Below are 15,119 nucleotides of genomic sequence, written 5' to 3'. Positions count from 1 at the left end.
GCCCTTCTCTGCTGACCCGATCACCCCCAATTGCCCTCCCCTGCCAGCACGATTGCCCCCACCTGCCCTCCCCTGCTAAGCTGATCGCCCCCAACTGCCCTCCCCTGCAGGCCTGGTTGCCCCCAACTGCCCTCCCCTGCAGGCCAGATCACCCACAACTGCACTCCCCTGCCGGCCATCTTGTGGTGGCCATCTTGTGATGATGTGAGGGCATTGTGCAAGGGTGCGAGGCCCACCTAGGCTTTTATTAGTATAGATATGCCATTTTCTCAGAATAATGCCAGGAGGTTATAAAGATGGTCAAAGAGGTTATAAAGAAGAATAAGGTGCTAATTCTAACTTCATATTCATAGACATAGAGAACATAATTATAAAGAAAATATGGGAATAATTGTCAAAATTGGTGACTCTGTTTTAGTTCAGTGAGTCAAAAGTTCAGAGTAAGGTAGCATAGGTAAATGATTAAACTTGAGATGCATATTCATACAGAAATTATATTAGTAATAGTCAACTAGAATAGTAGAATACATTAAAGCAGAAGTTATTCAGGCTCTGAAGAATTAAGTATTTAAAGAGATAAATTAATATTAACAGATCTTTTTAATATCCAGTATTCTTAATACTAAAATAGTCATATTTATGAGTAAGGCAGTGTTATGATCATGCTCAATGATGATTTACACAGGAAAAAAGGTTATAAGTAGAAGAAGAGTAATATCCAAGAGAACATAGAGTGCATATAAGGATGAAATATTGTATTTGTCTTTTCTTTTCCCTCTCACTGATAGACTTTAGTTCCTATTACATACTTATATTATTTAAGATATTGATAAGGCAACTGTAAAAAGAGACCAAAATTGCTGTGAATTAGGGAAGCTTCATGGTTGTTGTTTTTTAAATCTTTTTTTAGGTATATGATCCAGATGTAATGATGTTAATAGGCTTTAGTTCTTTCCATTTGTGACTCTGTAGTTTCTCAATATCAGTCTTCTAGCATCTGATCCAAAATCTCCAGTTTTTACTGTCCTAATTGCTTTTCACCTAACAGATAGTAGATAGAAGGGTATATCAAGTCATAATGAAGCAAAATAAACAAAGTTCCTATGACTCAACCTTGACTGCCTATTACGATCACCTGGGGCCTCCCAGAACATCTGCAGAACCAGTCAAGGGTAGTTTCCAAAGCTCCACAGGTGATTCTAATGTGCAGCCAAAGTTGGTACAGTAAGTCCTAACTTAATATTTTTGACAGGTTCTGTAACTTTAAGGGGATCAATGTATAACAAACCAGTTTTATCATAGGCTTAGTGGAATAAACAAGAGTTAATTTCCTACAGTAATTCATCAATTTTATAACGAAAAGATGTTGAACAAAACAATATTACTTGGCGACCTGCTGTACAGCTATACTTAGCTGAACTAAGATCATTATGTGAAAAGTGATTGAATATAAAGAATAGGTAGTTTCCATTGAAGTAGAACTCATAGAAAATCCACATGAGAAATTTAAATACAAAGACAAAATTGAATTTTTAAGGGAAATGCATTAATAGATGAAATGTTTTCATGCACTGTGATCAAGGATTTTGAGTTGGAAATTCAATGAACAAAATAGGAGTGAGATGGTCACCATTAAGAATCAGTTAAGTCTTATGTAATTTCAAGTGGATGAAGCACCTTAAAACTCATAGCAAAAAAATGGAAAAAGATGGAAAATGAGTGAAAAGATAAATGACTTGGTGTACTTATATATGAGTTATAATATGGAACATATAGCCTGCATAAAAAAAGTAGAGAGAAATAAAATTTGACTCGATTAGTAGGAAAAAAAATGTTCACTGTGTAAATAATGCATTGACAATGCATTATTGGAAATCTTCCATGAGGTTTAGGAAAGACTAATGTAAAACAAAGTAAAAATTAAAATGGAATGTCAATATTAATGATTATCAGTAGGAAAATGTTTGAATTAAAGTTTAACACGAATCATCTTACAAGTTGAGGACAAATATATTAAAGAAAGACAATTTAACCACAAAATTCTTCTTTGCAAGCAGAGGATCCTATAAATGAACAGCACCATATAGAATAAAAATTAAAGGACAGAGACCCGAGAGTCCTATTCCCAGTTAAAATATTACTCAAGTGTCAGGGAAAAATAATTTGTAATTGTGTAAGAATTAAAAAAAGGTAGCATCCATGTAATTAATATGAGGGAAATGCTTGAGAAAATGCCCTAACCACCACCATCACCACCACCAAAAAAACATTAAAAAAAGTAATATGAGCAAAGCAATGTGTGTGTGTGTGTGTGTGTGTGTGTGTGTGTATATATATATATATATATATATATATATATAACATAAAACAATTTTTAATGTATATGGAAGGAAATTTTTAAAATTATATAATATAATTCAAGTAGTTGAAAAAAAGTGAATGACGATGGGAGAATAAAAATTCACTGAAACAGTCTAGCCATATGTTTTTCTGGAAAGGACAGGATAGCAAATATTTTATGCCCTATGGTCTTTGTCACAACTACTCATCTCTGCTATTGTGACACAAAGACAGCAAAGGTGGGCATGGACAACAAGTAAACAAATGGGATGACTGTGTTTCAATAAAAGTTTATTTACAAAATTAGGCAGTGGGGCAGATTTGGTATATGCGCAGTAGTTTAACAACCTCTTCTCTACAGGAGTTGTGTGTGTGTATGTATGTGTGTGTGTGTGTGAAAAGCAAACAGGCCAATGAAAATATCAAAGTACAAATGAAAGAAAAGAAAAATAGGGAAGTAATGTCATGAACAGCAGTGTGAAGATCTCCATGGATATGCTCTTGAATGAAACAACCATAACATCAAAAGTTATCCCATGTAATAAAAGGGTAATGTGCAAATAGACCAAATGGCAGAGCAACCAAACAACCAATCAAAACGTAATAATACGCTAAGACTGCTCAACTGCTCACTATGACGTGCCCTGACCACCAGGGGGAAGACAGTCAACTGGTTGACCAGTCTCTATGACATGCACTGACCACCAGGAGGCAGACAGTCAACCAGTTGCTATAACGTGTACTGACCATCAGGGGGCAAATGCTGCAACTGGTAGGTTAGCTTGCTGCTGGGGTCTGGCTGGTCAGGACTGAGCGAGATGGGCTGGACATGCCATGGAGCCCTCCTGCGGTCCCTCTCTGGCCCAATCTGCATTGGTGGGGTCCTTCAGCCTGGCCTGCGCCCTCTCGCAATCTGGGACCCCTTGGGAAATGTTGGAGAGCTGGTTTCACCCTGATCCTGCAGGCCACTCCCCTTGGGAGGGCACCAGACACAGGGCTTATGGCTGGTGAGCGCTGCTGCAGCAGCACGAGCCTCTTCCAATCCGGACTGTTTGGGTGTGAGCCTACAGAAGGCACAGTGGGACCAAGATGAGCGGGAGTGGCAGGTAGGAGCTGCAGGTGGTGTTGGACTGCGGGTTTTGGCCCCATCCCTGCAGGCCATCCAGAGGCACCTCACCCATGCACAAATTCATGCACCAGGCCTCTAGTGTATAAAATGAAAGTCTTTGGAAATTGTCCTAAGGACATACACCAAATGAAGAAGCCTTTATTCAAGAAATTCTACTAAATCTTAATATGAGAGTCCATGGCACACGAGCACAACTGCTGCTGGGTCCCTGCTGGGGTAGGGATCTGTGTCCCAGGGTCAGACAGAGACACAAAGGAAGGAGTGAGTTGTGGAAACACAGGGTGGGGCGAGACCAACAGGGACAGGGTGCTTGTTGACTCAGGTGCAGGAAAATGATTAAAGGGCAGGGTGTCAGGATATGACAGGAGGGCCTCATTTGGGAGCAAGATGTTAGGGGGCATGGCTGGTGGTTTTGGGGAGCCATGATCCACTTCCTGCTCCATAACCTCAGGTCAATGTGACCAAAGCTTCATTCTGAGTAGGTATGGCTAGCATTAGGTTCCCTCATCCCCTAGCTCAGAGTCAAGGTTATGCTATTTCACTAGAAGGGACAAACACCCCATTTCTCATTTCCACAAACTCCATGTTACAGAGACTAAATTCCAGGTGAGAAAGGCCAAGAGAATAGAGCTTCTGCTCTCTCCTCAAGTATACTGGGGAATTTATCCTTCTTAACCAACTCACTCATAGAGATGATATTTCAACCAAGAGAGATAAGCCAAAAATATTAATTTTCCTGCCTCTGCCCAGTGCCTACGTGGTAAAGCATGGTTGTCATCCTAAGAAAAGGAAGCTACTGTCACTGAATTTTAGGTGATAATTAAATATTCTGAAAAGATGTAAAAGAGAGTAATTACAGCATTATTTCTAGTTTTAAAAAGAGTACAAATTAAAGAATTAAAATTTTAAGAAGTAAAGATTAAAAAAAATCATGCCATAACACAAAAATTTTTTAAATCCATGAAAACTCCTCAAAGTTTGAATAAAGAAACAAAATCAAGAGAGAGATGTAATTAATGAACTATAAAAAAAGGACACACAAAAAGGATTAATATCTAGAATTAGTTATAAAAGATACAAATTATAAAATAAGTGGCTATAATGATCACAAAAGCATTAGTGAAAGCATCAATGAAATGAATTTAAAATGAAAGGTATATGCTTTTCATATATATTAAAGATATGAAAAGCATATTATAAAAATATTTTATACCAATATAATTGAAAATGTAAATGGAATTGCAATATCATAAAAAATACAATTTACCAATACTAACACAAATTAAGAATAGAAACTCTAAACAACCTAGACCTTAAAATGATACTAAATTTGCATTTAAAGGTCTTAACAGAAAGAATATAGTGAATTTTACCCAATACAGAGGAAGATAAGCACAAATCTAACGAATACTTCCAAGGGTTACAAAAGAGGTGACAGTTCCAGCCTATCTCATGAGGCCAGCTTGATAGGAAATCATAACAAGAGTAATATGAACAGGGAAATTAAAGTCTAAATTCAATCACAACATCAATAATATTTTAAAATTTTATCAGGAGTTATCCATCACTTTACACAAAGGAATAAATATGACCAATTTGTGATTATTTTGGCTACTGAATGTTGATCTAATATTTAAAAAGCATCAATGTCATTTGGCAAGTTATGAAATATTTGTGAAATATACAATATATACTTGTAACTTTTTAGATTCTACCTTCACATGGTATCATACCATTTCACACAGATCATAAGAGCCTTATAATAATATCCTTCCATTTCTTTTCTCCTGTCTTTTGTGCTAATTTGTCATAATTTTACTTGTGCCTTACACTTCACTTATCTATAATAATAAAAACGTAATATGCTAATTAGACTGGACAGCCAAACAACCTTCCAGATGAAGCTGGGGCCTCGAGAGCCAAGCCCCTTGCATGAATTTCATGCATCAGGACTCTAGCATGTTATAAACTTCACTCAACATTTTTATTTATTTTGTTTAAATAATCATTTATTGAAAAATATTTTTAAATATTAAGAACAATTTTTTATATTTACATAGCTACCTCTTCCAGTACTCTTCATTCATTTGTGTGGGGATCAATATTTTTATTCATTGCCATTTTCATTCTGTCTTAAGGACTTAAGGAATATACTTCTTTTGGTGATAAATACTCATCTTCCTGGTGATCATGCTATAATTCCTATTCTTGGAATTTGTTCTGATATGCTGTTAAGTTACTTAAAAAGAGTTTGATTTGGGGGTTTTGGTTTTATGATTTGTGAGACCCATAGCCATCTCGGGCTATGGCTGTTATACTCCATTATTGAGGCACTACCAGTCCATGCCCTCTACACAATGTCCTGTGAATCAAGAGGTTTTGCATCTATGATGAGAATAAGCACTATTCTTACAACTGTATGAGTACTGTGCACACATCTTTAATCTTTTCTGATGGTTCTTTCCCGAGCCTTCATTAATTTTCTTGCCAAGGGGACATATCTAGGCATCTAGATATGCCTGAAGTTACCTCTCCGTGGAGCTCTGTTCTGTCCCGCACTTGGTCCTGTTAATTAGAACCACCCAGACCGGGAAATGCAGGTCTAGCTCTTCAATTCAGGAAGTCTACCAGTTTTCACCTGCGTACCCTATTCCTCAGCCTAGAAACTTTCTCAGACTGTGTCATTCATACGCTCAACCTTGTTTGTTTTCCAGTCTTACGGATCACTGGCCAGATATATTTTGAAAGCCATTGTTTCATAAATTTTGTCAGTTTTATTTTAGGCGGTTAGGTAAATCTATCTTGTTGTTTTGTATTTTGGCAGGGTTGAAATTGCCTGAGAGTTGCGATGGCTTGATAAAGTTAGTTAAAACAACAATTTAAAAATTGTAAGAATAAGCCATGTAATTAAAACTAGGGTTTACTTATTTTTTTTAAAAAAATCCCCTTAATGCAAATAAATATTAACCTATAATTTAAAAATAGCCTTATGTATTTGAATGATTTTTTCAAAATTATCTCTACAAAACTAAGTTCCTGATGCTTTTCCCATTTTTTTCTGGAAATATTTGCATAATGCTAAATCAGCATATGAGGATTAAAGCCACCAGCAAGCCAATTTAATATTTGCTAAATTCATACAAGTTGAATTTGTAGATTGCTGGGTTTTCTCCAAATTGATTCCTAAAATCTATACCATTTTAATTTGTGAATGATTTATAGGAGATTTTAGAGAATTTAGAAAATATAAGAGATTTACTAGAGTTTTTTAGGCCCTGGCCTTTTACTTTAAGTCTAAGCAAACACTTTACATTCACAGAGCACAGCTGATGACAAGAAAACCTGACACTTCCATACATGTGTGTGTGTGTTTTTTTTTCCCATTTTTAAACATTTGATAATTTCTTATACTTCCCCTGAGTTACAATATAGAAAAGTTTTCTAGAAATGGTTAGTTAATGGCCACATGAATTTTTTTAAATCTCTCAAAATATTACTATGGGAGCCTATTAACACATTAAAATAAATTTGTAAGAATTGAGGGGGAAAATAAGATTACAATGTTCTCCAGTGAATGCTCTTACCATGGAGTTTTGGCTGAAGTGATCAGCCATTATTAACAACTCTCTATATAAGAAACTTTAACGCAGAAGTAAACATCACCCGCCAAATAAGATGACTTTGAAGTGAAAAAAGGCAGTTAAAACATTGCCAAAGTATATGACCTAAATGGACAACGGCAACAACAAAGCATGTAATCAAAAGCAAAATGTGTTACTAAAGATTCTAGAGATTGCTAGTGCCATACTTGTATTTCGATAGCATAGGGTGAATAATTGAAATGACAAATTGCCATAAGCTTTTTCAAAAGTTGAGATTTTAGTCTTAGCGGTTTTCAAAAGGACCTAATTGTGATTCTAACTATAAGTAAAAGTGGATATGTATTTTCCTATAATGTCTTTTTTTGACATCTGTGGTATTGGAGATTCATATTATCTTTAAATATAAAGGGAATTGCTATTGAATATTAAAAGACCTTTTGTACCTAGAAGAGCTTTGGTATTGTTGCTGTTGTTAAGTAAAAAGGAATTTATATGAATAAACTTTTTTTTCAAGTTGAAATTGAAGGGACATTTTAAGTTATAAAAATGATTTAATGAACTTAAATTATGCTTATGTCATCATTATTTTTATCTTAGGTTTTATTAATATGAATGACAAATAATAGGTTCACAATAAAAATTCTGCCTAAATGAATTTGAATTGATACAAGGACACCAGACCAACTTGTCAAAAAAGAGAGAACATATACCTAACACAAAAGAAAATGAAATTCCTCCAAAATTGCCTGTATTTCTTTGCAAAACACACACACACACACGCACAACAACAAAACACACACACATACACCAAACACACACACATACAGAAAAACAAAAACATTTCTTAATACTATTTAAAAATCTTGTTGTTTTCCTAAAATGCAGCACGTGAACAACCAGCTCTAGAATAACATAATAACTTTTTTTAAAGTAATCAAACATGGAGGCCAGTCACTGGGGTGGCTCTAATGCCTCGGTAGCCTAGTAAGCAAACCGAAACTTAAGCCACAGTCAATTCACTTGAATCAGAGAAAATAAAACTTAAGAACAACCATTCACAAACAGCCAACTAAGCTCTCCCAAATAGCTGTAGTCAATTTTATACTTGAAAGCTGTAAGAGAGATCTTAAATGTCCTCAACACACACACACACACACACACACACACACACTCACACACACACTCACACACACACTCACACACGGTTATAATGTGATCATGATATAGGCATAGCTAACAATAATAGTAATCATTTAGAAATATATAAATGTGTAAATCAAAATTTTATACACCTGAAACTTAGAGAATGTTATATATGTCAATTATATAGTCAACATACAGTCAAGGAAGAGTAAATTTAGCTTATGGTTTTGTTTTTATAATGTTAGTGTCATCCAGTGGCATTAAACTAGTAATAAAAGCTAGGATACACTGAAAATAAAATCTGGTTATAAACAGTAACAAAGGCTGTAAAGGAAAGAACAGAGAGGTGTGACAGAACATAATAGGGGCCAGCTAATCTTTCAGTGAACAATGTCACTTGAATTGAAAATTGACATATAAATAAGATTTAATTTGATCCAGGTATGGGAGCAAGGGTTCTGGTAGGAGGAATTTTATGAGCAAGCCTCTATGAAGGATGAAACATGATGTGCTCAAGGAACTGAGAGAGTATTGGTGTGTCTGGAAAATAATGAGGAAAAGGAAATGAATTTGAAATGAGTATTGAGACTAAGAAGGGATCTTCTACAGTCAATCTTTATTGGCCATGAATTTAGCTATGGTCCAAACTGCAATGGGATATGATTAAAGCTGTATCACATGAGGAACTATGTTCTGGCTGCTACATGTAAAATGAATTGGGAAGATCCAAGGTAGGTAGCAGAAGTTTAGAGACAACACTGACATGCATTAAGTGGTTTGGGTAGATGGAAAGAGGTGGCATGAGGAATGTATTTTGGATGTGGAATTTGATGTAGGAGGGTAAAAGAAAATGATCTGTCAAGATTTCTAGCATTATTACGAGGTGTAAGGAGTAACCTTTACTACATGGGGTAACAAAGAGGAAGAAAAAATTTGTAACGAGATAATAAAAGTTAATTATTGACTTTCTAAGCTTGAGAAAAATGTAAAACATACATAGGGAGATGTCAATAGGTAGTTGAATACATGGAGTTTAGAAGAAAGGTCTGGGCTTGATCTGAAAATTTGAGAAATGAGTGCATCTGGTTATTTTTGTAAAGATTTAAAAATAAATGAGATTGTGTACAGAGAGAGTGGAGAGCAGCAAGATCCAGAGGAGTATATCAGAAATAGTAACTTAATTGTCAAGTAAAGAATGATAAAATGTGGCCAAAATTGTACAAGTCAGGGAAGTGTCAGTGAACTAAATGCTCTTAGTAGGTCACTCATGTGCAGCAGACTTCACAATAAGCTCACTAGTAATTGAGTGTGAAGACAGTTTGTGTAGTGTTGGGATAGTATTCATGTCATAATGAGTCAATAAACACATTCCTGGTAGAGAAAGACAGAAAGACAGAAAAAAAAGATATTTCAACTTCACAAAGAATCCCCTATACAGAGGTGGGAAGAGATAGAAAAACATTGCGGTGTTTTACCAAGTCAAGAGATGGTCTTTTTTCTTTGGGTTTTTAAACTTCATTTATTTTTAATTGCATTTATTACTTTGAGCATACAATTGAGAACAGGCAAACATAGCCTATATCTAGCAGTGGATATTTGTATCAGATCACTTGCTGTTAAAAAAATTGTACTGCTAAATTCCCATTCCAACTCATTTTCCCTATCCAACCTCCAATGAGGCATTGCCTAACATAGGAAAAGAATGATTCATTCTGAGACAAAAGTTTTACATTTTTACTTTCTATACAATTTTTAAATAAACAAATATGAAAATTTGTTTTATGCTTTAATTCTTGTATAATTGTCCCATTTTTATAGTGTTTCATACTTTGACATCTATCTTTTTATTTTTTTATTTTATTTTTTTTTATATTTTATTGCTTTTTTACAGAGAGGAAGGGAGAGAGATAGAGAGTTAGAAACATCGATGAGAGAGAAACATCGACCAGCCGCCTCCTGCACATCTCCTACTGGGGATGTGCCCGCAACCCAGGTATATGCCCTTGACCGGAATCGAACCCGGGACCTTTCAGTCTGCAGGCCGACGCTCTATCCACTGAGCCAAACCGGTTTTGGCGACATCTATCTTTTTAAACTTGAACTTGTGTCTTTAACATTGATTCAGGCATACATATAGTTAGAGCTCATTTTAATTACTTTTTCTTCCACTGTTACAATAAAGTAAAATGTAATTACTTTATTCACCTTTGAGGGACATTTAAGATTTCCATGTTTTTTTGGACTTTATAAACAGAGATACTATAAACTTTCTTATATGTTTCCTTTTGAAAGCAAAAGAAATGATTTAGGGTAGACACTTAAAAGAATTTGTTGTTGTAGGTTACATGCCTTTTTCCCTTTACTTGCTCATTTTTAATTATATTGGTATATAATTATCAATTCTACTGTTTCTAAAATATATGAATTTCTCTTCTCCTGTTTATTTTCCAAATCTTAGACATTTGTTTTCTTGTTAATTTATTCAGTAAGAAATGCCACTTTACTATTATATTATACTTATTAATGATTAGTAGTAAGGTTCAGCATTTATATACTTGATTATTGGCTTTTTAGGGGTCTTCCTCTGTCAACTGTATGTTCTTATGTCTTTTATCCATTGTGAGGTTTCTTTTGAGTTGTGGGTCATCTGAGGTGTGAATAATAGGGGATTCTGGAGAGAGGGTATAACTAAAAAATCGTTCATCATATCAAGACTCTTGAAAATCTAAAACTAGTCAAAAGTAGAGAAAGTTTATTAAACATTAGCTTTACTTCTCTTTCTCCACCTTGCCAGAGAGCTTCAGCTAAGTTTCTATCTGCTTTGATGTATAAATTAGGAACTTAAATTAGTCTTGCCAAATATATATGTGGTCTCTTTCTACCAATCTGAAGATCTGCTGTTATGTACCAAAAAATCTCATACAGAAACAACACCATAACATAAACATGTTGGCATTTATTTAAGGAAAATGATTACCATTTTATTTTTATTACTTTAAAAAATCTTTTTAAAGCATTATTCTAATTAAGAAAATGTATGCTTCAGAAACAATCTGTCTCATGTGCAGTGAAAAAGAAGCAACACTGAAAAAAAAGGACTTTAATGCACATATATTCACTCCTAACAAGCTTAAATGGGAGGACTAATATCATCAGGTTGGTGTGAAAACTGTTTCTGTTCTTGTTGTTCAAGAACTACACTGCTGACAATGTTTATGAGCCTGGGAAACTCCTTAAACAAAGTAAAAATAATGGCAATAAAAATGATAGTCATATTAACACTAAAGCTTACCTTCCAAAGAGGATTTTTTCCATACTCTAATTTCTCCACTAGAAAAACAAAAAGAAGCAAATGTATTTTCCATTGATAAAAACTATGAAATCTTAGTCTATGAAGTATTCAGTTCAATAAGTGAAGCATGTATCTCAATCAGGTACAGTGAATTGGGCAAAACACATTGCATCAGGGAACTTTGTTTCTGGAGTTGTAGAGCAATCTGAAATTTGAGTAACTCATAGAATCTATGAAATTATGCAACATTTTAATCAATTATACTCTGAAGTGCCTTGACAAGAGTAGTCAAATCAACAAAATCTGCAATCATTCATAAAGTAATGCATATTGATAATCACATTATAGTATTCTATCCCAGTGGGTAACTTTGAAATTCATCATATTTATTTCCATCTTTGTATGTAGTTAAAATCCTAACCTAATCTATTCCTTTAATATAATCATATTTTGTATATACTTTTCCCACCCTCCAAAACCTAATGTATCCCAAAGTTCAGCATTAACTGGGACCGAGAAAGTACAGAAACAAATACTTATTTAAGTGCAAATACAGCCTTGAAATCTGCAAGTCCACTATGAAGTCATAAGAAAAGTAAACTCATTTTACACTTTGTAGGTGTGTCAACCACAACACAAATTCCAGATTCTGTTATTCAGCTAAATCTACAAATGAGTTCACCATGACCCCATAAATTTGGAGAGAAGATTCAAGGTTGTCTCGATAATTGTTTTCCCCTTAAATCTGAAGAAAAAAGGCTCTTCATTGTTGTAGATGAAGCACTTAGAGAATAACACTAGCTTTCTTCCTTTTACAATGTAAAGTCAATTATTTTATCTAATTGAAACCTTCATAATAGAAAAAGTATAATTGGGAAGAAGGGGACATTACTCTTTTTTCACTTTCTCTGGTCACTTTTGTTCCTGAATCCTGGGTAACTTTTTAAATTACTATTCATTTATTTCCAGTTCTCCATATATCCAATTTAGATGATAATCATAGATTACTCTGCCATAGTATGTTTCATCACATAAGTACATAATTCACAAATGTACACACTCACATGCATAAATATACACTTTCCATGGTGAATCAACTTCCAAAAATGTTAACAATGTGGTTGGAGCTATGAATCACTTTGTATCTTTAATATTAATATAGCATACACTGTAGGTTGTGGTTAAGTGTCAAAAAACTCACAGCCTCTGATCAAAAAAGATTAGAAACAAGAACTAAGTATAAATAAGAAGTAAATATACAAAGATAATAATAAGAGCATGGTGTAGGGATATAGGAATGTAATGGGTAGGAATAAACAAAAGTATGTAAAATCTTATCTAAGCACTGCATAAAACATGTAGACCCAAACCATTATGTACTTCTGAATATTTTTACCTTCCTACATCATATAGTAATAAACTTTTTCAGGAATTGATTTTTTAATTAAATTGAGCTTCAAGCAATGACCTCATGCCCTATAGTTCTTGAAATAAAAAATAGGTTTATAGTTGTTTGTATGGAAAATAATAGAATAATTACTAAATAATAGTAGAAGAATAAACTCTGTTGCACATACAACTGTAAACCTACTTTTGCCCCACCCTGTATATCAAAATAAATGATCTCCTATCCTATATAATAAAAGGCTAATATGCAAATTGACCAAACAGTGGAACGACCAGTCACTATGACGTGTACTGACCACCAGGGGGCAGATGCTCAATGCAGGAGTTGTCTCCTGGTGGTCAGTGTTCTCCCACAGGGTGAACGCCACTCAGCCAGAAGCCGTGAGCCCAGAGAAGCCCTGAGCCGGGTTCACACCTGGTGAGCAGTGGTGGTGGTGAGAGCCTCTTCCACCTCCACAGCAGCACTAAGGATGTCTGACTGCCAGCTTAGGCCCACTTCCCTGGGGGAGCAGGCCTAAGCCATCAGTTGGACATCCCCTGGGGGCTCCTGGACTGTGAGAGGGTGCAGGCCAGGCTGAGGGACCCATTTGAGTGCATGAATTTTGTGCACTGGGCATCTAGTTTGCAAATATTGATGATAGAATGATATGGTGTAGATGGCAAAAAAGCAATGCAAAGAGCTTCCTGACTTTCCTAGACATGAATAACTAACTACTCTCTCTAACAGTAAGTCATAAATAATTTTGTGATCTTGAAACAGTGATAGTATATGAAACAGAAAGGGTGCATACTGTTATTTACAATTTATGCCAGGTCCTGTGGATTTAAGATGTATGATCCAGTATAGCATAGCCTATCAGAGAATATTTTTCAATAAGCAAAGGTACAAGTATGATTGGGAACTCAGAAGCAAATTGTTGAATTGAAGAATTTGAGAGAATAGTGTAAATCATGAAGCTTACTATGAACACAGCAATGAAGGGTTTAATTCAGTTTAAGCAAAGTGAATAACATTTGCAAAGGAACAATTATAAAGTTGAAGGAACAGAAATTTGATCAGAGTGGCTGGGCATTGATTATAACTGGAAATGCTGTACAGAAGCTTACTATGAAAAGTTCTGTATGTCAGATCTGAAGGCCTTAACATTGGGGGGAAAATCATGCATTCTGGACATTTATTATCCTTTGCATGTTTATGCATTTTAACCTCTCTTAGTAATTTTATTTTACCTTATCTAATATCTGAAGCCTTAATTTTAATGTAACTTTTTTTTACCAGTAATTTTTTTTAATGGTCTGGACTTAAGACTTTTATAGAAAAATTCAGACCATACTTTTTTTGAGGTCTGAACCATTTGCCTTTAGCTTCTGAAAATGTTGATAGCTGAATCTCACTGTCCACCTACCCTCCACTACACACACACACACACACACACACACATTGCCTGGAGTTTACTGTTGGTTGAAAAAAGCCGCCTCCACAAAGCTTTCTTCTGTTCCCCAGAGGCATATTGTGTAGAATGACTGGTCAATGTGGAGACAGAAATGCATGGCTTCCGGTCCCACATTAGGAGAATATCATAAGGCCATTCAGTTCTAAAGCTCCCATGAGACTAGATGAAGCCCATGATGTGCCTCCATCAAAATCCAATTTCTTTCTTTGACCAATCATGCTTCCTTGATGGACAAACAACAAGAGTGCTCCTCAATCTTTACAATTAAAAAGAAGAGTGAGTGATTAGAAAGCTGAGGGCTATTAACCACACCAATTAAAAATAAATTGAAATCCCTGCCTTAAACTCCAAAACCATTAACTAGATTAGAGGCTAGGACCCCATGAAAAAGTAGAATGGGATTCCTTGCAATCCTATCTCATAAGTATATAGTAGTGATTCCCTGAGTCCTCCCTCAAATAGTCTTACTTATGTCATCACATACTAGGAAAAGGGAAATATTCAGACATTTTGAGAAACGTTAAATACAGACATATGTTGACATTGACATTCAAGAATCTAAAGTGTCATTATAGCTCTTTAATAGATTAAAAGTACATGAGACAGGTAACCAATGGAGTTCTGGCCAAGGTGTGGTTAACATTGGATACACTGGGTACACAGACCCACGAGGGGTTATTTCCTGAGTCTTGACTTTTGTACTTGGAATTGACATACTTGTTAACTAACCCAATAACCATTGACTTTTTGAG

General features: G+C 35.1%; 1 protein-coding gene across 8 annotated transcripts in view; it reads left to right on the top strand.

Moving 5' to 3' along the window:
• Window positions 1-15,119, top strand: part of LRRTM4 (leucine rich repeat transmembrane neuronal 4) — a 932,627-nt gene that overhangs the window by 82,614 nt on the left and 834,894 nt on the right. The window lies entirely within an intron of this gene.

This window comes from Myotis yumanensis, unplaced genomic scaffold, assembly GCF_028538775.1.
Source record: "Myotis yumanensis isolate MYYU_CA2020_CCGP unplaced genomic scaffold, mMyoYum1.0.hap1 SCAF_11, whole genome shotgun sequence".
NCBI classification, from domain to species: domain Eukaryota; kingdom Metazoa; phylum Chordata; class Mammalia; order Chiroptera; family Vespertilionidae; genus Myotis; species Myotis yumanensis.
Note: the sequence above shows the minus strand (reverse complement) of the source record. Positions and strands in the feature narration are given on the sequence as shown.